The sequence below is a fragment of the Sus scrofa genome, chromosome 1 (assembly GCF_000003025.6).
Source record: "Sus scrofa isolate TJ Tabasco breed Duroc chromosome 1, Sscrofa11.1, whole genome shotgun sequence".
NCBI classification, from domain to species: domain Eukaryota; kingdom Metazoa; phylum Chordata; class Mammalia; order Artiodactyla; family Suidae; genus Sus; species Sus scrofa.
The window spans coordinates 211336775-211358947 of record NC_010443.5 but is presented as its reverse complement, the minus strand read 5'-3'; the positions used below and the strand labels follow the sequence as shown (position 1 = coordinate 211358947).

The 22173-nt window shown below is 35.7% G+C and overlaps 1 long non-coding RNA gene across 4 annotated transcripts in view; it reads right to left on the bottom strand.

The window, feature by feature from the left end:
• LOC102164767 overlaps positions 1-22173 on the bottom strand; it is a 441908-nt gene that overhangs the window by 252012 nt on the left and 167723 nt on the right. For 2 of the 4 annotated variants that reach the window (XR_002336021.1, XR_002336022.1), the window contains exon 1: positions 1367-1448. The exons of the other annotated variants lie outside the window; for them this stretch is intronic. This is a non-coding gene — a long non-coding RNA (uncharacterized LOC102164767). Of the gene's footprint in view, positions 1-1366; positions 1449-22173 lie in introns of those variants that run through there. 4 annotated transcript variants of the gene reach the window in all.

The following is a 22173-nucleotide window of genomic DNA, read 5'->3' as shown; positions in this document are numbered from 1 at the left end:
AGAAGGCAAGTTGATAATTTAACAGGTGATGTAAATCTGCCTTTGATCCTTTAGGAAGAACTCATCTCAAATTCTTAGTGCTTTCAAATAAAATTTGGAATCTGTTTTTTGACCACATTTTCATTTGTTATTCACCTACCTTTCTCAGACTTGAATCTAAAATCACTTGCTTAAAATATAGATTACTGGGTTCTTCCCTAAAGATTTCATTTAGTAGGACTGGGGAGATGTAAATTTGTTCCTGTAAACTGAAGTTTGGCTCTACATGGATTAAATCATGAGCCATTGCAGCTGCAGACCTGCAGCAGCCCCTGAGCAGAGCTCAAGGTGAAAATCAGAAGTGAGGCACTCTGCGCTCTGGGAAAACTGGAAGAACAGGTCTTCAGATAGTCAGATATTTTTAGATTTTATGTGCCCAATTCTTGCATCTCCTCATATCTAGAAAAACACTAAAATCCTCCATGGTGATGTCTGCTCTTTGTGACTGATAGTAACCTTCAGAGATAGCAACAAACTTTTGTAAAATGTGTGTACAGCTGCATGCACCTCCCCCTCACCTTTATCATATCCTGACTTACCTACACCCCTTTCCTCTTTGGGTGGTATCTCAAGTATCTGAAATAACGCTGCCAGGTTGTAGTTAAGGATAAAACAAAGAATGTCAGAGTCATCTGTTAATGCAGTCACCTCCAAGGGTGAGAGCTACTGAGTCCAGCAGGCTGTGAAAACTCAGGATACTGGCCCTGATAGCTGAGGTGCATATCAAAGGAATGATTTCAGGGAGCCCAGGCCTCTTTTGTTCCTGCTGCCATTTGTTGCAAAAACTCCTATATATCCTACCTCCTCCCTCACGGCCTCAGAATGGTTTCTCAGTCTCTTTCTGCCGGGCTTAAGTCTTAATTTCATCTCAAATAAAATTTAACTCTCAGCTTTCAGGTTGTGCACTTTTTTTAAACCAACACTGCATGTTTACCAATCATTTTGGTAACTGCGATAAAGGAGATAATGAACAACACTTTGAAGTAAACTGCTTAGAAAATTGTGTTCCATCCCTTCCCCATTATAAAATACCCACAATAAACTGTTAAAAATACAGATTCTTCAATTCTTACTCCTGACACACTAAAGTCTGAGGTTTTTAAGACTTGATTTGATTATTTTGATTAGGCAATTTCACAAGATGCTGACTCAGAACCAAAAATCTGAACTTAACTGACTTTGATACATGCATAGACATTAGTATAAGAAGGCAAGGATTTAAATAATAATGCAAACCCATTAAATACCACATATCACAGGATACTAGTTCTGATAAACACGGCAACCTGACCTTCTGATAGAAAATTCAAGTTTTGTCCATAAGTACCTTTGAGGTCAATGTTCATCCTAGTATCTTTCTCAGCATCTGCAGATTCCCTCAGCCTGCTGCTTGAACAGTTGCTAATGAATGAAGATCACCCTAGCATACACCCCTGCTGTTGCTCATTTGCCCATTAGCATCTGCTTAAGCAGCAGGATGGGGGAAGCTCTGGTACCCAATCAATGTAGCTGATGAGGGCTGGGGTAGGGAGGAATCCACTGCCAACACAGCCAGAGCATAAATCAACTCCAATCTTGGCAAAGATGATTAATCTTAGAAAAGGTGACATATATCACAGTGTAGGGAATGGAAAAAATACTTGACACTTATGAGAAATAAGATAAGGCTTAAAAATTATATGTATGCAAACCTGTTGAACACCAGTAAGTCTCAGGCTCTTTTAAACCTGATTTTCAATAAGGTTCTTTCTTGTTAAAACATTATTTGGTGCTAGGTGTATGCCCAGAGACACAAAACCATGCCAAAAAAGAAAAGCACCCTTAAGGTTTTTCTGGAATGAGTTATCCTATTGATTTCAACAAAAGCAAAAAACTACCTTGTTTTCAAATTTATCAAGGAAAGACTCATTCCACTGTCCACTCTCTTAGTCTAACTGGACATTTGTTATTACCATAATTTCCAATTTAGAAAAAAAAAATGGGTGACTTAAACATAGATAATATGAAAAGTTGGCTGGAAACTGAAAATACACTTCATTCTGAGGATGGTCACTAGCTTTACCCTTACAGGGATGGTCTACTTTTAATACTTTGAACAAAGGCAGAATGTCTGTCCAAAAAAGAATTATATGCTGCAGAGTTGTGGGGAAAAGAGGCTGACAATAAAAATAAACAAGGTGTAAATTACACAGAAAATGTGGAGTGTTAAGCAATGACATAGTATTTGAATGAGATGTTAACACCATTTAGTGTGAGGGATTTCTAAATAGCACAACAAATAGCAGTCAAACTGAGGATTGAGTGTTAAGTATCTCACAAATAAAAAGTACTTCATAGAAAAATTACTTTACATTGTCTATAGCCACTGTAGCCCAAGTACAGTGATTGGAATTCACTCTTGAGTACAATAAAGATTCCTCTCTCAAGAAGTTTATAGGCTGTTAGGCAGATGTCATCCACATAGGAAAAATAAAATAACTATACAATAATATAGACAAATGTGGCAAAATTAGAGAAAAATAGAGAATAGTTTTATCACAACACTATTTACAATCACCTTTCAGCACCTCAATATTTTTCTTAGTATATAATGATTTACATAATTTCTCTATGCTACATCATAATTTGCTTCAAAGCTGTTGCTTACAAAATTCTTTTTTTTTTTTTTTTAATTTTTTGCTTTTTAGGGCCGAACCCGCAGTATATGGAAGTTCCCAGGCTAGGGGTCAAATCGGAGCTATAGCCGCTGGCCTACACTGGAACAGGATCCAAACTGTGTCTGCAGCCTATACTATAGCTCTCAGCAACGCCAGATCCTTAACCCGCTGATCGAGGCCAAGTATCAAATCTGTGTCCTCGTGGATCCTAGTCATATTTGTTTCTGCTGCACCACAATGGTAACTTCCACTACAGAAAATTCTTAAAATTTAACATGAATCTCTATAATATTTAATGTAAAAATGATAATTCTACTATTAATGACACAGTAATAAAATCAGTAATAGGCCTGTGTAATAACAGAGAATAATAGTCTATCTTATCATCATTTTAATATTAAGTTCAAACATTCCCAAAGCAGGCAGGATTTTGAAAATTTCAGCATCTGGACATCCATGATTATATTTACCCAATTGTCCACCAGAAAGATGGTACAATTGGCAGTAATATTTTTAAGTGACTTTGGGAATCATTTTCACATATAAAAAATACAAGTGAAAAAATAAAAAACATGATACTCTGTTATTCCTTAAAATATTGAAATTTTTTTGCACTTATTAAAATCCAATCTGAGTCAAAGTAAAACTGTGTTCAACAATTTCCAGGAGTTCCCACTGTGGCTCAGTAGTAAGGAACCCAATTAGTATCCATGAGGATGTAGGTTTGATCCCTGGCCAGTAGCTGCAGCTTCAATTTGATCCTTAGCTTGGGAACTTCCACATGTTGCACATGCAGCCCTAAAAAAACAGACACACATATACACACAAAGCATAATTTCCAGAAATACATATAATATCTATATATATAAAAAGACCCAATTCAATAAAACAAAATAATATTTTAAACATTCATAAGCATATAAATGGATTATAAAGCTTTTAAAATGCTACATAATAAACCAATAAATTCAGGAGAGAGATGTAGGTTTGAACGAGGTTGAAGGTGATTATTTTTTTCCTTTTTAGTGCCACACCTGTGGCATAGGGAAGATCTAATTGGAACTGCAGGTGCCAGCCTACACTTACACCACAACCACAGCAACATCGGATCTGAGTCATATGTGCAACCTAAGCTACAGCTTGTGGCAATGCTGGACCCTTAACCCACTCAACAAGGGCAGGGATCGAACCTGTATCCTCATAGACACTGTTGGATTTTTAACCCATTGAGCCACAATGGGAACTCCAAAGGTGAATTCTAAATTTCTACCGATTTTTAAAAAAATATTTGTTCCATGAATTCACTGTGTAGTGAAAACATAAAGTGTGGAGCAATGGTTAATGTCCATTAACCTAATCACACTTTCCAAAACTAAATCAGAAACTAAATCTAAGATATAACAGGTAGCAACATCAAAAGGAATTTTTCCCATCTAGCCTGACTGTGGATGTTCTAAACCAAAATCTCTGAAGCTGGCCTTTTACTACCTCAACATGTGATTCTGAGATATGCCAACACTGACAACCTAAGATCTACCCAAGCCAAAAATAGCGCAGCTGGGCCTGAACTACTGAAAAACATGGTTAAATTCAGGCATATGTGAGTCATTATCTATCCCACGAATTTCTCAGGGACCCAAGGTGAATCCAGGCGGCTCCTTTCATTTGGCTCCTTTCAGAATCAGCTCCTCCTGACTTGAATGCCTTCAAAAGACAATCCTTACTTGGCCTTACAATGGTAGCTGGCCAGCATGGAAGATTACTATCTACTACCTAAACAGGTGAAATTTGAAAAAAAATGAGGTATTACTTAGGCTAATCTTGAGAGCTAAGTATAGGGGCTTGGGTTAGGGCACACTTGCCTGGAACTAAGAGACCTCAGGCTTTCCCATGAAGGTGAAGACTATGGGAGTCTATTTTGGCTAGCTGGCTAGCTGTTTTAGTCTGAAAGTGTACTGAATGAGGGATAGTGCTCCAGATATAATCAATCCTGCCAACTCTTTGATTTCTGAACACTAACCTCCAGAAATGTGAGAGAGTAAATTTATTTTTAGGTAATGACTTTTATTTTTTCCATTATAATTGATATACAGTAGTTTGGAACATATCCTCTCTCACAGTGCTCAGATACTATAAAATGTGTGTGTGTGTGTGTGTGTGTGTGTGTGTGTGTGTGTGTGTGTGTGTGTACATGACTGGGTCACTTTACTATACAGTAGAAATTGATAGTATCTTTTCCCAGTTTATATTCAGGCCTCCTTTGTGGAAAATTAATTGATCATAGGAGACTAAGTTTATTTCTAGGTTCTCTATTCTGTTCCATTGGTCTGAATGTCTGTCTTGGTACCAGTATCACACTGTCTTGAAGACTGTGGCTTTATAATATTGCCTGAAGTCTGGGAGAGTGATGCCTCCTGCTTGGTTTTTGTTCCTCAGGATTGCTCTGGCAATTCTGGGTCTTTTGTGGTTCCATATAAATTTTTGGACTGATTGTTGTTGATCTGTGAAAAATGTCATGGGTAATTTGATAGGGATTGCATTGAATCTGTAGATTGCTTGAGTAGTATGGCCATTTTTACATTAATTTTTCCATTAATTTTTCCAACCTAGGAACATGGAATATATTTCCATTTCTTTGAATCCTCTTTAATTTCCTTGATTAATGTTTTATAGTTCTCACCATATAAGATTTTCACCTCCTTGGTCAGGATTATTCCCAGGTATTTGATTTTTGGGGGATGCAATTTTAAAAGGTATTGTATTTTTGTAATCCTTTCCTAATATTTCATTGTTAGTATAGAGAAATGCAACTGATTTCTGAATGTTAATTATATCTTTGCTGAATTTGTTGATCAGTTCAAATATTTTTGTGTGGAGTCCTTAGGGTTTTCTATATATAGTGTCATGTCATCTGCATACAGTGACAATTTTACCTCTTCTCTTCCATTTTGGATACAGTTTATTTATTTTGTTTGATTGCTGTGGCTAGGACTTCCAATACTAGGTTGAATAACAGTGGTGACAGTGGGCATCCTTGTCTTATTACAGATATTAGTGGGAAGGCTTTCAGCTTTTCTCCATTGAGTACTATGTTTGCTGTGGTTTGTTTTAAATGGCTTTTATTATGGTAAGGTATTTTCCTTCTGTAAGCACTTTGGTAAGAGTTTTTATCATGACTGGATGTTAGACTTTGTCAAATGCTTTTTCTGCATCTACTGAGATGATCATGTGGTTTTTGACTTTTCTTTTGTTAAAGTGGTGCATGAGGTTGATTGATTTGCATATGTTGAACCATCCTTGTGAATCCCATTTGGTCATGGTGTATGATCTTTTTTATATGTTGTTGGATTTGGCTAGCTAAAATTTTATTGAGAGTCTTTGCATCTATATTCATCAAAGATATTGGTCTATATTTTTTTTTTTGGTAGTATCTTTGTCTGGTTTTGGAATTAGGTATTAGGGTGAAAGTGGCTTCATAGAATGTCTTTGGGAGTGCTCCTTCTTTTTCAACCTTTAGAAAAAGATAAAGAAGAATGGGTATAAGTTCTTTGTATGTTTGGTAGAATTTGCCTGTGAAGTCATCTGACCATGGATATTTTTTTGTAGGGAGTGTTTTTATGACATATTCAATTTCATTTCTAGTGATTGGTCGTTCAGTGGATCTATTTCTTCTGGATTCAGTTTTGTCAGGCTGTAAGCCTCTAAATTTGTCCATTACTTCTAGATTATCAAATTTGTTGACATATAATTGCTCATAGTATTCTCTTATGTTTCTTTGTATTTCTGCAGTATCCATTGAGATTTCTCTTTTTTCATTTCTTATTCTCATTATTTGATTTCTCCCTCTCCTATTATTGGTGAGTCTGACCAGAGATTTGTCAATTTGGTTTACCCTTTCAAAGAACCAGCTCTTAGTTTTATTGATTTTTTGTACTTTTTTTTGAATTTCTATTTTATTGATTTCCTCTCTGATCTTTATGATTTCCTTCCTTGTGCTGACTTTAGGTTTTATTTGTTCTTCTTTTTCTAATTTTTTGAGGTGGTTGGTTGTTGTTTTGAGATTTTTCTTCTTTTTTGAGGAAAGTCTTATTGCTATGAATTTCCCTCTATGCACTGCTTTTGCAGCATCCCATATATTTTGAATGGTTGTGCTTCCATTATCATTTTTCTCGAGGTATTTTTTAATTTACTAATTGACCCATTGATTTTTTAGTAGCATGTTGTTTAGTCTCTCCATAGTCACTTTTGTCTCACTTCTTTTCCTGTGGTTGATTTCTAGTTTCATGCCACTATGGTCAGAGAAGGTACTTGAAATAATTTCTATATTCTTAAATTTGTTGAGATTAGCTTTGTGCCCTAGTATGTGATCAATCCATAAGGATGTTCCATGTGTTCTTGGGAAGAATGCATATTCTGATTTTTTTGGATGTAATGTCTTAAAAATGTCGATTAAATCTAATTTTTCTATTGTGTCCTTTAGGATCTCTGTTGCCTTATTGATTTTTTGTCTAGAGGAGCTGTCCATTGATTTGAATGGGGTGTTAAAGTCTGCTATTATTGTATTCCCATCAATTTCTCCTTTTATGTCTGTTAGTATTTGTTATAGGTATCTAGGTATATATTGCCAATTGTAATATCCTCTTCTTGAATGGGTCCTTTTACCATTAAATAGTGTCTTTGTCTTTCTATATGGCCTTCATTGTAAAGTCTACTTTGTCTGATATAAGTATTGCAACTCCTGCTTTCCTGTCTTGTCTATTGGCATGAAATATCTTTTCCAATCCCCTCACTTTCAATTTATATGTGTCCTTTGCCCTAAGGTGAATCTCTTGTAGATATCATATTGTAGGCTCTTGCTTTTGTACTCACCCTGACACTGTATATCTTTTGAATGACACATTCAGTCCATTGACATTTAGGGTAATTATTGCCATTTTAATTCTTGCTTTGCAGTTGATTTTATGCTTCTCCTTTGTTCCTTTTTTTTTTTTTTTTTTGGTTGGATGATTTCCTTTATTTTATGCTTGTGTATGTTTTAGTTTTTGTGAATGGAATGTATGGTTTTTGATTTGTGATTGCCCTGTTTTTTCAAGTATGTTAACCCCTTCCTATATCTACTTGTTTTAGCCTGACAGTCATATAAGCTCAAACACATAAAAAAAAAAAAGTGTCTATATTTTACTTTCCTTCTCCACATTTTAAGATTTTTGAAATCCTTTTTTAACATCTTCATGTTCGTCCTTCTGCTGTTCCTCCTTGTGTTTACTGTCACTTTTACAAAAGTATTTTTTTTTTTTTCCTTTTAGATATGTATACTGGCTTACTTAAGTGATTTCTTCCCAATTGTAATTTCCTCCATCCTATTTCTTCTTACTTCTTTTTTATTTAGGGAAGCCCTTTCAGTATTTCTTTCAGAATGGGTGTAGTATTGCTGTACTTTTTTAGTTTTTGATCGTTGAAGAAATTCTTTATTACTCCTTCTATTTTAAATGATATTCTTGCTGGGTAGAGTTATTCTGGATTGCAATTTTTTTTCCCTTTTAGAACTTTGAATATATCTTGCCACTCTCTTCTGCCCTGTAGTGTTTCTTAGAGAAATCAGCTGATAGCATTATGGGGGGTTCCCTTATAATTAATGCTTTGTTTTTCTCTTGCTGCCTTTAGAATACACTCTTTAAATTTTGCCATTTCTATTATAACATATCTTGGTGTGGGCCTGTTAGGGTTCAACCTGTTTGGTGCCTTCTGTGCTTCCTGTATCTTGATATCTTTTTCCTTTAGATTTGGAAAGTTTTCAAACACAATTTCTTCAAATATATTTTCAATGCATTTTTATTTTTCTTCTTCTGGAATCCCTATTATAGGTAGATTGGCCTGCTTTATATTATCCCATAGATCTCTTATATTGCTATCATGTTTCTTCATTTGGTTTTCTATCTGCCCTCCTGACTGAGTGATTTCCATTATTCTATCTTCCAAGTGACTAATTTGTTCCTCTACACTATTCATTTTGCTCTTTAGTGCCTTTAATTCAGTTTGTGTCTCTGCAAGTAAATTTTCTAATTTTTCTATGTTCCTCCTTATATCTTGTAGTTGCTTTCTAAAGTAATCTGCATTACTATTTATATCAGCCTCTTAATTGCTTAAGATTCACCTTTAATTCCCTCAGTATTTTCAATATCTCTTTTTTGATATCAGTGGCTATTAGACTGCAGAAGTCTATTTCATTGTTTGCTGCTTCAGCTGAATTCTCCTTTTCTTTTCACTGGGAATGGTTCCTGAGCTTCTCTGGTTCACTTATATTTTTTTCTTTTTCTGTGAGTTTAAGGAAGTCAACTACTGTTGTCTTGGTGGGCTATTTCTATGCATTAGTGCCTCTTTGTATTTTGTTAGGAGTTACCATTTACTGTTGGCATGGAGTTTGGATATTTGTTGTCTCTTTCTTCAGTGTGAGCAGGCTGTTACCTCCTTGATAGGGCATGAGTGTATTTCCATGGAGAAGGAGGCAGTGGGCAGGGCTAGTAGTCAGTGCCTGCTTGCTGGACTCTTGACAGTAGCAAGGACCTGCTGGAAGATGGTGCAGGCTACTCCTAGTTGCAGAGCCCTGGGACGTGGCAATAAGCCTCAGGCAGGCAGATTTAGGCAGTTCCCCAGGCATTTGGCAGTGGCAGCAGCAGGATGTGAGTTCCCAGGGGACTGAGAGCAATAACGTGGTGTTTGGTCACAGTGTCCTCCTCTGTAGTGCCCTCTGATGTGACTGGGGCCACAAGTGGTGCCTGTATGCGGACCCTTAGTCATGGTAAGCCATGCCCACCTCTGGAAGCAGGGATAACAAGAGTGGTTTTGCCCCTGCCATCTGTAGGCCACTCAAGAAGCACCCCATCCTGCTTAGCCCATGCAGGAGGTGCTACACAGGCTGCTCCTAGTTTCAGGGTCCTGGGTAGTGACAGTGATCAGGCGTTTGTGGGCATTGCCTGGAGGGTTTGGCAGTAGCAGCAGCAAGGTGGGTATGTTCCCAGGGGAGTAAGAGCAACAACAGTTGGTATTCAGTTGCAGTCTCTCTTTTTTTGCCAACCTCTGAGGTGACTGGGGTCACAGCTGGAGCCTGTTCACAGACCACTAGCAGGGGCAGGCCATGCTTCCTCTGGTTTCTGAGATGACTGTTGTGGTTTCTCCCTGTTACCTGTAAATTGTGCAAGATGCCCCATGTAGTGTTTAACCCCCCCCCCATTGCCCTTAGCCCATACAAGAGGCACCTGATCTCCTGTAGCCTGAACAAGTAGTCTCTTGCAACCTGTAGCCTGCACCAGAGGATCCCCAACCTCTGAGAGCCCACATGTACAGTCTGCCCCTCCTCCTCTTTCCCTCCCCAACAATAGCACCTTGTTTTTACTGTGGGCCCAGACCTCCTCCCAGGTTCCCTCAGCTGTGGCGTACTGCTCCCAAGTCTCTGGCACACTGCTCCTTAGCCCTTCAGGCTATCTTCACACAGCCAAACCTAGCTTTCCCCCTGGAACTGAACTCCAAAGCTTGAGTCTCAGCACCCAGTCCCTGACCCAGCATCTCAGGCTGTGTGGCCATAACCACAAACTAAGAGTATTAAACATCAGAAATTTATTGTCTCAGAGAAGGATCAAGTAGTTAGTAGAATGTTATGTAGTTGAAATATACTGATAGGTAGTTTTTTAATCCGTCATAATTACATGCCTATAGCTACCTACAACCCACTGCTAAAAGCACATTAGAGTAATTTTAGAATAATTTAAATAATATCCATAAAATCATAGCTAAACTGAAAATATATTTATACACATTAGAAAATTCTATTAACCATTAATTAGGACCAATAGTTTTTGTAATATGCACTTTAGTAGCAAAAAGTAATACATTTATATATCTATATACCATTTTCTTACAATACACACAAATGCCTAATGAGTCGTTATCTAAATTTAAATACTGATGATTTCTAAAGCAGACATACGTAGTTATTCTAAGAGTCCTTTTCTGTTTAGAAGTATACCAAGAATTATTTTCAAAACCTTATCTGAAAAAAAGTTGCGTTTTTTTTGTTTTTGTTTTTATCTTTTTGCCTTTTCTAGGGCTGCTTCCTGTGGCATATGGAGGTTCCCAGGTTAGGGGTCTAATCAGAGCTATAGCTGCCGGTCTATATCACAGACACAGCAATGAGAGATCTGAGCTGAGTCTGTGACCTACACCATAGTTCACGGCAACGCCAGATCCTTAACCCACTGAGCGAGGCCATGGATCAAGCCCGCAACCTCATGGTTCCTAGTCAGATTTGTTAATCTCTGAGCCACGACAGGAACTCTAGGAAGAATTTCTCTGAATGTGATCCAATTGGCCAGTTGTATGGTATTGTCTTTATTACTCCTGAAGCCCGTAAGTTTTAGAATTAAGTTCATACAGGGCATGAACATGTGGACCAGAAATGGACCACTGAGTGAGAGACAGATGGTGTTGTTATAAGAGCGAAGATAAGGATGAGGGTTCTTCTGAGAAATGAAAGGCAAAAGTCTAATGAGTTATGAGGTAGTAGAGAAATGGAAAATATGGGACATTTTAAAGAGTGGTTATAGTTTCATACTTAGATTGCTTTAAACATTTTTGAGAAATGACTGTAAAGATTGGAGCTCCTATCAGGACTTTCCTTATTTGAAAAGGACAGTACTCAACAACTAAATTACATAGGCCATTTTTATTAAGATTTTCCCTGGATATAAGAAAAAGATTATAAAATTTATTTCAAATAATCTGACTTTTGCTAAAGGAAGTGAAAGCATGATGCTGAACTTGCAGAACTACAGTTGGAATTAAAAGAGATATATTCATACTAATTTTATACATTTATATATATGTATACTAATACATATACATAGCTGATTTTTGGCACATGGCAAGCACTCATATATTTTATTTCTGCATCCTGCTGAATCACTGGAAAACAGTACTGGGGGCCCTGCTAGGAGTCAGTACACCAGGAAGCTAAGATTAGGTGGGTAACTGTAACAACCACTGACAAAAACAACAGAAACCCTCAAATAAATAAATAATGAAAAACATGGGAATATAGAAAGTGATCAAGACAAACATGGCAAACATCACAGAACCTCGCTGAAGGAAAGGTGGGGTAGACATATCAAGTTGCTAAATGTAAAATGTCTGATAAAATATAATGAAATGAGTATCCCTTCCCTAACTTCTCAAATTACTCAATAGAACTTATATATGTGGACCTGGGTTCCTTCATATTGAAACTAGATTCCTTAATATCGTATTTTAAGTGCTTTAGATGATTCAAAATTAAATACTGTCCATCCCTGTTCTTGTTGTCACTCACTCAAACATGTACTAAACACAGAGCAATCAATGAAAGAGATCTGACACACATATTATATTCACAACCTTAGTCCTGAATTGCTTCCTTAATACATTCTCACATTTGATTTTGGGCCAATTCTATCATTTCATCTGTGTATAACTAGATAGGTTTTCTGATCCACTTTACAATAATTCCCATTATATATCTCAATATGTTTACCTTCAGCAACCTCCAGTAAATATTCTCCCTGAGGCATCCTGGCACCACAGTGGGCAATCCATTTCTAGGCCATATTTCTGCTCAACCTCTCTCTTTTAAGGAGTGTTTTCATTGCTTTTATATACCAATCTGGCGAAGAGGAGTAGGAAAAAACAATATTAATGTTTTCTCTCCCACGTATTTCTCAGTTAAATTATGAATTTCTGTTAGAAATGGCATTTATAAAAAGGGAGAGTTTTTTAATCACTGAAAACAGGGCCATTTTCCAGGAATAAAAGGAATGCTTCAAAAAATGGGTTTGTCTGATTTTGTGGCCAGAAAACATGCAAAATTAAGAAAGAAACAGAGACAGAGAGACGGAGAGAGAAAGAGCGAGAGGGCAAGGTCCTGAGTGAGTGCCTTAAATTCCTCCAGCCTTAGTATGACAGGTAGTAGACTGGAGCAATCATTTTAATTATCAATCTTATAATCTGACCAGAATGGAAAAAGTAATAGAGGTCATAATTTCCACATTTCAACCTACTAAGCTTGTGAATATTAGTACTGATATATATATAACTAATGCTTTCTTTTATTATTTCATCTAGAAAAAAAAAAGCTTATTCAGATTATATACTTGTTTCAGTATCCTCTACAATGATTGTATTTCCTCAATTAAATTGTGTATCACATGAAAGATAAACAAACTGGCGTATGTGTGTATTGGAAATCAGGTTAGATCTATCAAGTGTTGAAAGGTCTACTATGAACTCTAACTTAGCTAATGATAGATAAGGAAGACAGGTGTATTTGCTCTGTCTGCTATTGTCACAGCAGGGTTCTTTGATAAGTTACTTTGAGTTATTATCTGTCTCTTTGAGAAAAGACAAATGGATTATGTACCATGACAAGGTCTTGTCATTTGCATAGGTATAAAATATGACAGTTACTAATTTAGAATGTCTCAGAGCTTGAGACAGATATAATCTTTCTTTGTATAAACTTTCCACATGTAATTTTAAAGGGAGACATGAGTCACATCCTTCATGTGTCTGATATTTTCTTAAATGGGATACACTCCAAAGTTTACTTGATGGAGAGAGACTTATATCTTGAATGTGATATTTTGAGGCTTAAGTAGCGTTATATTTTTAAAATTTTTAAAGACTGGAATGTGGAAGTTCCCAGAATAGAATCTAGCAGCGTACTCCTACAATTATCTTCTCTTCTAGAGCCAGCATGTATTTGAACTTATTTTATTTCATTCTTGTTATCTATTGTATCATAGTCCTGTCTCTAAACCAATTTTATCTAAGGTTGTTGGATTGACATTCAAATTTTAAAAAGCTATCCTTTCTATGCTTGGGCTTCTTCCAAAAATAACTTTATAATCATAGGATCAGAAATTTTAAGGGAACTTATAAAAATTAAACTAGCTGATCTAGTTTAGCCACCTAAATAGAGTATTTTTTTTGCAACATCCCTCGTAGATGGTCACTTTTTTTCTGATGAATGCTACTTAGTATGGCAATCTATTCCACTTTTGGACACAATGATACTCAATAAAGTCCTGTTCATACACTTATCCCCTACTTGTGAAGTACTCCTTCTAGCAGTTTATGGTGAAGCAAAGCAAAACAATTTTATCCCTATTTCTGCATGACAGCTCTTCAAACTGGCATGTATTCATTAATAAAAAAACAATGACTATATATTATGACCCTTTGGCAAAATTAGTTGAATAACGCATGCTCTCTGTATGCAGGAACTTACATCCTACAGAAAGTAAACATGTATGATAATGTTTTAAGTGTTCACTTTATGTAAACTGCCCATGAGAATATAGTGATCTATCATATTTAGTGATGCTAAAAGTAGCTGGAAGAGATTTTATTCCCTATGCCTTAATCCTAAACAATACAGTGACATGTTAATCTTAATCTTCCCAAAGGCAATGCATCTTAAATTCATCAAACCATTCAACTTAACAATTTTTTAATTATTTCATTTAATAATTGCTTTTAGAGCACCTGCCAGGTACCTGAAACTGTTGATGGCACTGGGAATATATGGAAAAACTAATAAAAATCTCTGTATTATAAATTGTAATGAGGATTTGAATTCATATGTTATAACCAAGTTTACTTATCTATATAATTATAAAATTTTAAAGACTCTTTAAAACTGTATACCAAGTAAATGGTTCCTCCAAATAACTTGCTTAGATGTTATTATTTTGAGGTTTATCCTTACCCTTTAATCCTATTTTGAAACTCTTCTAACCCTCTAAAATTATTAATTTTAAAAGACAGAATATAACTTATATGATAAATAATCAAAAGATATTTGAATAATCTAACAGTTGTTAAGATACTAATGACAGATTTATAAAATGACTTTTTGGATTAAGATAATCTATAATACCATAACAAATACTATAAATACAAAGTTCTGACTAAAAAGTGCTAAAATTCTTTTAAAAATGTATTATAAATCTAATATTAGCCACAGATACATTAAATCAAAACTAATTCTGGTGTTTATTTTCCCTGGTTTATGAACTCTATGCATTTGCAAAGTGCTTTCTTCTAAGTGTATGCCTATTTTATAATGAAGAGTAAGATAAAAATAAAAGATTAAATAAAACAAAAAATATAAAATTTTTAAAATATAAATAGTGGAAAAATTGTTTTTTTCTTGGATAATTACATAGTAAAACAAAATCAGTTCCCAGATTCCAGGATCTAAAAAATTTAATTTCAAAAGATATGAACTAGATGGAAAACAAGATGATACAAACTGAATGTTTAAGAAATCCCAAGAACAGGAAACTTTTTAGATATACAGCCCACAGATCTGAGTGAAGCCACATTTATTACCCTCAAAAATTAAGTTTCTATGTAATTATGAATAAAGTAATATGAGTTGTTTCTGAAAAGCTCCTTTTTGTTTAATCATTTGTAGGTTTTCTGCAGATCAAAAGATAATTGAAATCACAGCCATTCTTAAGCAAAGTGGTAAATGGATGACTACTGAGTTTCTGGAAAAAAACAACCCTGGTCATACAATCTAAAAACATTAAAATGCCATGGAATAAACCTGACCAAGGAGGTAAAGGATTTTTATGCCGAGAACTCTAAAACATTAATCAAGGAAATTAAAGAAGATGTAAAGAAATTGAAAGACATTCCATGATCATGGACTGAAAAAATTAATATTGTAAAAATGGCCACACTACCCAAAGCAATCTACAGATTCAGTGCCACCCCTATCAAATTACCCACGACATTTTTCACAGAACTAGAACAAACAATCCAAAAATTTATATGGAACCACAAAAGATCCAGAATTGTCAAAGCAATCCTAAGGAACAAAAACCAAGCAGGAGGCATAACTCTCCCTGACTTCAGGCAATATTACAAAGCCACAGTCATCAAGATAGTGTTGTACAGGTACCAAAACAGACAGACACACCAATGGAACAGAATAGTGAACCCAGAAATAAACCCTGACACCTATGGTCAATTAATCTTTGACAAAGGAGGCAAGAACATAAAATGGGAAAAAGACAGTCTTTTCTGCAAGGATTGAGGGAAACTTGGACAGCTGCATGCAAATCAATGAAACTAGGACACACCCTCACACCATGAACAAACATAAGCTCAAAATGGCTGAAAGACTTAAATATAAGACAAGACACCTTCAAACTCCTGGAAGAGAACATGGGCAAAAGATCTCTGACATCAACCTTACAAATGTTTTCTCAGGTCAGTCTCCCAAAGCAACAGAAATAAGGGCAAAAAGAAACCAATGGGACCTCATCAAACTGACAAGATTTTGCACAGCAAAGGAAATCAAAAAGAAAACAAAAAGACAACTTACAGAATGGGAGAAAATAGCTTCAAAGGATGCAACTGACAAGGGCTGAATTTCTAGAATATACAAACAACTTATGCAACTCAACAGCAAAAAAGCCAACAACCCAATGGAATAATGGGTAAAGGATCTGAATAGACATTTGTCCAAGGAAGATAGACAGATGGGCAACAAGCACACGAAAAAAATGCTCAACAGCACTGATTATTATAGAAATGCAAATCAAAACTACCACAAGATACCATCTCACACTAACAGAATGGCCATCATTCATAAGTCGCCAAATAACAAATGCTGGAGGGCATGTGGAGAAAATGGAACTCTCTTGCACTACTGGTGGGAATGTAAGCTGGTACAACCGCTACAGAGAATAGTATGGAGGTACCTTAGAAAACTATACATAGAACTACCATATGACCCAGCAATCCCATTCTCGGGCATATATCCAGAAAAAAACTTTCCTTTAAAAAGACACATGCACCCGCATGTTCATTGCAGCACTATTCACAATAGCCCAGGACATGGAAACAATCCAAATGTCCATCAACAGATAATTGGATTAGGAAGATGTGGTAAATATACACAATGGAATACTCCTCATCCATAAAAAAGAACAAAATAATGCCATTTGTAGCAACATGGATGGAACTAGAGACTCTCATACTAAGTGAAGTAAGTCAGAAAGAGAAAGACAAATACCATATGATATCACTTCTATCTGGAATCTAATATAAGGCACAAAGGAACCTTTCCACATAAAAGAAACTCACTGACTTGGAGAATAGACTTGTGGTTGCCAAGGGGGAAGAGGAGGGAGTGGGAAGGATTGGGATCTTGGGGTTAACAGATGCAGACTATTGCCTTCAGAATGGATTAGCAATGAGATCCTGCTGTGTAGCACTGGAAACTATGTCTAGTCACTTATGATGGAGCATGATAATGTGAGAAAAAAGTATGTTTACATGTATGTGTAACTGGGTCACCATGCTGTACAGGAGAAAACTGACAGAACACTGTAAACTAGATATAATAAAAAAACTTTATAAAATAGAAAAAAATGTCATGGTCCTTAATTGTTCTATCTGTCACACAGTATTATTTCCTCAATATGAGCTTAACTTTTTGATATGATATTTTATTAACTGCCATGTGAACAATAACTTCAGTTCTAGAAAGCCTTGGGATTTAAAGGTGTCTTTAAATAGGTACTTCAGTAGTTTTAATCCTCCCTGAAAAATAACTGCAACTGCATTTAAACAGCTTTTCTTACTTTTATAGAATAATTTCCACTATTTAACTAACATCAGTCCTATTTCTGGTATTTGCAAGAAATGCACAAATCCAAGCTTTTATACTTGAATTTCAAAATGTCATATTTTCCATTTGGTAAAACAACTGATATAAATATTTTTAATCTTATTATTTAACTAAAAATCAACTGTTACCTAATTGCTAATAAATTTTCAGAAACTATTAATAACCCTATGTTAATATCACCAAATATCAAAATTTTACTATCTATACTAATATACAACTGTTTTCATGAGTAACAGAGCTGAAGACCAGAATTGTAAATTTTGAACTGAAAATTTTTGCCAATGTTGATCATAATTAAAATCCAAAGATCATAACCAGGTTGACTCTGCAAAGTTCACTTATAGATTTCAGTGCTTGGCAGCCAAATACGCCAAAAAATTTAATATAATTATACCTGGAATCTAAAGGTCACAGATTTAAAATGTTAATTTTTGAATTAAAAATATTACACGTTTTAATATTCAAATCTCAAAAGTGAATCATAAGATCTAAAACCTCCAAAATAGCATTGCCATTTCTCGTATGTCTTCAAACATTTGACTTTACTACACGTGTCATTTTGTTTCTTTTTGTTTCCTATGGAAGATTTGTTCTTATAAGAGGTCCAAATAACTATATATCTGGATATTCTCCTATTCTGTCTAGTAAGTTCTTTTTACTAGGTTAAACTATACAATTTTTAAAATCCTTACTTTAACCTTCCTTTGTATCACCAACAATAAGAATTATGTTTGAAATCATTTTTCATTAAAAAGGATAGTTTTATTTTCTTATTTTTTGTTTTGTTCTCATCATTTATCCAAAATGATAAATAGCTATAAGAAAGTAATAAAATTATGCCAATATGTTAATGGTGTGTCAGTGCTTACTCTAATACCCATTTTGACAGTGAACATATATTAAATGCATTTTTAGTAAAGTAGAAAACAGTATCACTGACCTATTACAATATTATAAAGCTTTTGTGCATATTGAAAATCTAGCATGAAGTTTTTGTTTGCATGACTTATCCTTCTCGTGAGGCACCGAGTGTCCTGAGAATTTGTTCTTGTTTTTTTTTTTTTTTGCTTTTTTTTTTTTTTTTTTTAAGGGCCACACCTGCAGCATATGGAGGTTCCCAGGGTAGGCGTGTTGAGCCGTGTCTGCAACCTACACGAAAGGTCACAGCAATGCTGGATCCTTAACCCACTGAGCGAGACCAGGGATTGAACCAGCAGCCTCATGGTTCCTAGTCAAGTTCGTTTCCTCTGCACCACGACTAGAACTCAGAGAACTTGTTGTTGTTATGCATCTTCATAGTCTCTTTAAACCTTAATTTATTTTTCCTTTATTATATGAAATAATAGGATTACTTGTCTCTAAAGAATTGTATCAGACAACAGTAGGCAGTAAAATACCTGCTGCCATGGTCTGAATGTCTTTGTTCCCCTAGCCCCCAGCAAATTCATATGTTATTACTCAGTGTCCAATATGACAGTATTAGCAGGTGGGACTTTTGGGAATTAGTTAGATCATGAAGGTAGAGCTCTGAGGAATGGGATTAGTTCCCTTTTAGAAGAGATCCCAGAGAGCCCCCTCAACCCTTCTGCCATGCTAGGACACAGCAAAAATAAGCTGTTTATGAACCAGGAAGTAGGCCCCAACCAGATACCTTATCTGCCTGCACCATGATCTTGGACTTCCCAGTCTCCATAACTGTAAGAAACAAACTTCTATTGTTTATAAATCACCCAATCAATGGTATTTTGTTATAGCAGCCTTAATGGACTAAGGCGTTTGGTTATTAGCAATCACTTAATGAATACTATCTATTATTGTCACTGTTTTCATCATTTTTGCTCTTATTCTTTATTACTATTTTGCCTTTAGTAGTAATCAAAAGCAGACATACAGACCAATGGAACAGAACAGAGAACCCAGAAATCAACCCAGACACCAATGGTCAATTAATCTTTGACAAAGGAGACCAGAATATAAAATGGAAAAGACACTCTCTTCAGCAAGTGGTGCTGGAAAAACTGGGCAGCTGCATATAAATCAATGAAACTAGAACAAAGCCTCACACCATGCACAAAAAAATAAACTCAAAATGGTTTAAAGGCTTAAATGTAAGACAAGAAACCATCAAACTCCTACAAGAGAACATAGTCAAAACATTTTCTCACATCAACCGTACAAATGTTTTCTTAGGTCAGTCTCCCAAGGCAATAGAAATAAAAGCAAAAATAAATCAATGGGACCTAATCAATCTGACAAGCTTTTGCACATCAAAAGAAGTCACAGGAGTTCCCGTCATGGCTCAGTGGTAAACGAATCTGACTAGGAACCATGAGGTTGCAGGTTCCATCCCTGGCCTCCCTCAGTGGATTAAGGATCTGGCATTGTTGTGAGCTGTGGTGTAGGTTGCAGACACAGCTCGGATCCTGCATTGCTATGGCTCTGGTGTAGGCCTGCAGCTACAGCTCTGATTAGACCCCTAGCCTGGGTAGCTCCATAGGCTGTGGGTGTGGCCCTAGAAAAGACCAAAAGACAAAAAAAAAGGAAATCATAGAAAAAGAGACAATCTACAGAATGGGAGAAAATAGTTGCCAATTATGCAACCAACGAGGGCTTAATCTCCAAAATATATAAACATCTCATACAACTCAACAACAAAAAAATATACAACCCAACTGAGCAATGAGTAGATGACCTCTAAAGAGATTTCTCCAAAGTAGACATATGGATGGCCAGCAGGATCAGGAAACAATGTTCAACATCACTAATTATTAGAGATACAAATAAAAACTACAATGAGATACCACCTCACACTGGTAAGGATGGCCATCATCAATAAATCTGCAAATAGCAAATGCTGGAGAGGGCATGGGGAAAAAAGGACAATCTTACACTCTTGGTGGTAATGCAAACTGATACAACCACTATGGAAGACAGTATGGAGGTTCCTCAGAAAACTAAATATAGAACTACCACATGCTTCAGCAATCCCAGCCTGGACATATATTCCTCACAAATCTACAATTCAAAAATCTACATTTTCCCCTATGTTCATAGCAGCACCATACATAATAGCCAAGATTTGGAAATAACCTAAATGTCTTGTGATAGATGAATGGATTAAGAATATGTGGTACTTATATACAATGGAATACTACTCAGCCATAAAGGAGAAAAAATAATGTCACATGCAGCAACATGGCTGAACTAGAGATTCTCATACTAAGTGAAATAAATCAGAAAAAGAAAAGACAAATACCATATGATATCATCTGTGCCATATGAATCTAAAATACGGCACAAATGAATCCATATACAGAATAGAAACAGACTCACAGACATGGAGAGTAGACTTGTGGTTGCCAAGGTGGAGGTGGAGGGAGTGGGATGGACTGGGAGATTGGGATTAGTAGATGCAAACTATTACATTTAGAATGGATGAGCAATGATGTCTTGCTGTATAGCACAGGGAACTATATTCAATCACTTCTGATGGAACATGATAGAAGATATTATGAGAAAAAGAATACACATGTACATGACTGGGTCACTTCGCTGTATAGCAGCAATTGACAAAACACTGTAAATCACCTATAATTTAATAAAAATAAATTTCAAAAATCGACAGGTTCAATTCCAAACATCTATACTTTTTACATCTGATTTATAATTTATATTTGCAAGCACTGATGTTTTACTCTGGTCACACATCTTCATATCTCTTGCCTGTCCTTTCTGATTTGTGGTCAAAGGGACTTCTCAGAAAACATCAATTTCAGATCACTGGAAACTAACTTGCCTATGACTCTAATATGACTGTCAGTAACACCCCCATAAGAGTTATGTGTACACTCAATTGCCTAAACCTTTTTTTTTTTTTACTCAAGTTGAAAACAAATCAACCAATCTTAGCAAAATATAATTATATCTATATATAATCTCTTCCCTCCATCTCAAACTTTATTTTGGAAGTTGTGTGGAGATGGTATTTTGAGTATAATCTCTAACTCCAGCTTCAAATCTCTTAAAGTCACTGAAAATATAAATGAGATTATGAGTATGGGAAACAAAAAGAGGCACCATAGGCAAGCTACAAGCTGTGAAAAATCTCTGGCAAGTATAATTTGATGAAAACACCTTGAGATTGAAGTAAATCACAACCAAAAACATACATATAAGAAAAAATTCTCTAAGGGGTCCCAAGAAACTCTGACTTCAGAGTAAGAAAATGTCAAAGGAAAAGTGTTAGAGAAATTATCAGCACAATCAGGATAATTTACTAAGAAAGTATATTTTTTAGAACTTGTTCTTTAATTCTTTTGATGTATCCAAGAATATCAAGAATCAAAATCACGAACTATGGCTAAGAGAAAGCCATCTGGGCAAGGCCTTAGTGAGGGTAGGTACGAGGTCCTGTGAGCAAGGTAAACCTTGAGATTGGACTCATCACATCACTAAACTGGAGGGGATGACCAGAAGAAAGGAGAAAGCTGATGGGAACGTTATTAGTTGGAAGAAAACACACTGAATAAACCTTCCCTGGAGCATAGCTCAGGCTATTCTGTCAATTTATAGACCAAGAGTTACAAATTGCCAATAATTAAAATTCCCTAATGTGGAATGTGTCTAATAAATCAATATAATATTTTACACCCATTTCTCTGACCAAAGTAGTGGACATCTACAACTTTACAGATTAACCTCACACTATTTTGAGCCAAAACTCCCAAAACTGACATAGCAGCT